This window comes from Lynx canadensis, chromosome C1 (genome assembly GCF_007474595.2).
Source record: "Lynx canadensis isolate LIC74 chromosome C1, mLynCan4.pri.v2, whole genome shotgun sequence".
NCBI lineage: Eukaryota > Metazoa > Chordata > Mammalia > Carnivora > Felidae > Lynx > Lynx canadensis.
The window spans coordinates 23,458,926-23,461,681 of record NC_044310.1 but is presented as its reverse complement, the minus strand read 5'-3'; positions in this window follow the sequence as shown (position 1 = coordinate 23,461,681).

Genomic DNA, 2,756 nt, shown 5'->3' with positions numbered 1-2,756 from the left:
TCAGTCTCTTAAGTGAGGTGGAGGGACAGAAGAAAACAAAATGGGTGTTTCTCTCAGGCATCCTGAAATCCAGTGCTAGAGACAGAGATGTACACCACGCAGTGAGGGGATGGTATGAGGAATGAAAACAAAATGATGCCTCAAAAGGGAAAATGACTTGCCGTGGCCTGCAAATGGTAAGTGACAGAAGTGGGATTCGAACCCACGACTATCACATTCCTAAGCCAGAAGTCTTGAGAATGAGTCCCTGCCTTATAATGAAGTTATGAGATAATGCATGCAAGGCATTCAGCAAAGAGTAGGAGTCCAATAAATTGTAGATGAGCGCGACTGTGGCGGTGATGATAATGTTGGTGGCGATGACGACGGTGGTGGTGGGGAGGATGATGGCGATGACGATGGTGGAGGGGGGTAGAGATGATGACGGTCATGACGGTGGCAGTGATGGTGATTTATGATTTTACGGAAGCCCAGAGATTACAGAGAAGGCTGGCTGACCAGAGAGACTGGCGAAACAGGTTTGCCCAGATCTGAGGGGGATCCTGGGGACTTTCAGTCTGAGGGGGACTGTGGGGATGATGAGACTTTAGTGCTAAAACTGGAAAGCATTTATGACCGATCATGATGCGTTCATGAGAGATCTACAGAAGTGGAAAGTAGTGGACGCCCCTTTGTGGCCTCCCCAGCGCCCACCCCCAACCTCTCCTAGCACAGAGACTTTCCAGTCATTAGAATTTGGATAACATTGACCTTACCTCCGTGTGAGGTGGCAATAAATGACTTACGTCGTTGACTTGGAGGCCACAGATAGAATTCAAACGGTCTCTGAACTCATATAAGAAAGCAATTACATCTTTATCTTCACCAGCAGCCCACTAAAACGTGTTGTTTTCTCAACTACGCATATCGATAGCAAAGCACAGTAACATGAGTGGTACCCGAGTCATTGTCAGCAAAGGAAATCAAATATTCCCATCAGATTACAGTTGTTACAAACATCTCAAAATATCATCTATGCTCTTCATCACTTCTTTTTAAAAAAATTTTTTTTAATGTTTATTTATTTTTGAGAGAGAGAGAGAGACAGAGCGCGAGCAGGGGAGGGGCAGAGAGAGAGGGAGACACAGAATCCGAAGCAGGCTCCAGGCTCCGAGCTGTCAGCACAGAGCCCGACGCGGGGCTCGAACCCATGAGCTGTGAGATCATGACCTGAGCCGAAGCCCGACGCTCAACCGACTGAGCCACCCAGGCACCCAGCATGGCTTACCTTTTCATACACTATATAGTCAAAATCATCTGTTTGTCTTCACTAGAAAACAAAACCCATGAGGACAGGAATTTCGGTCTGTTTTATTCACTGCTATCCTCCCTTGGATCTAGAAAAGTGCCTGATACACGTCAGCCTTTAATAAGTACTTGTTGGTTGAAAGAATGAATAAATTAATGAATGTGCCTGCTATTAGCTCCCCTGGTTAGCTTTCTTAGTGAGGAGGAGCCAGGGACTGATAAAATACTTGTGAAGTTTTAGAATTCTAAATATTCTTGAAGCTCTCTGTTCCCTGGTGTATAAAAGAGAAAGTTACGTAACATCTACTTGACATAGAGTTGTGTGAGGATTTAACGAGGTAAGTTACATAAAGAACTTATCATAGTGCCTGACTTAGAAGCTACTCAATAAATGGTAGCAATTATTATGCAAAACTATATATGGTATATGGTGTTTGTTATGTAGTCTATAGGATTAATCATACCAAACCGGATGTAAAATTAAGAAGTAAAAAAGATGAAGCCAACATCAGAGAAGTCAGACCAGAGAGATGACAAGAAATCAGGCTCTTGGTGACATTGTAGGGCAGCTTGATCAAGCCTCACCTGCAGCCATACCTACCGCTAACCTTCTTAGTCACATGAACCAATAGATTCTCTTTGTTTTGTAAACCCAGTTGAATTCTGTTGGCTATAGTTAAAAGTATCCTAAGGGGGGGCACGTGGCTGGCTCGGTTGGAAGAAGATGCAACTCTTGATCTCAAGGTCATGAGTTTGAGCCCCATGTTGGGTGTAGAGATTACTATAAATAAATAAATAAATAAATAAATAAACAAACAAACAAACAAACAAACATTTTTAAAAAGGTATCCTACATGATACATGGGCCATAAGCAAAACATGTTTAATCAATTCATACAGCAAACATTTAACCAGCACCAACGTGGGACGTACACAGAGGTTGATAGAACCCTGTCCAGGGCTGGATCTTCCTGTTACAGAAGCTCATAACATTGGCTACCTTTCCATCATCGCCCTTGACACATTTACAACTGCACACGTTGCTGTTGGTTACTGAGTGTATGTGCATCTCCTCCGTCGGACCTTCAGCCCCCTGGTGGCAGGCACAATGTCTGCTCCTGCCCACTATGTTCTCAGTGCCTAGAACAAGCCCTAGCATAGGACAGGTGCACCACACATAGTTGGATTGTGTGAACACATTGAATGAAGGTGTTATCATTGCCGCTTTACAGGGGAGGAAACTGAGTCTCCATTTGCTCAAGAAATGTGTCCAAAGTCACCTTACCCACCTGTTGCCATTGTTGCACATCAGGGTTCATGAACATCAGGGTTCCTAGTAGGCAGTGGATCAATTGTCCTACCTTGGTTTTTAAATGCTTTAAAGACCCCCAGCCGAGTGGAGACATCCTACTCAGACTGTGATAGATGACCTGAACAGAAGATCTAAGCAGTACAATAAGAGGAGGTCA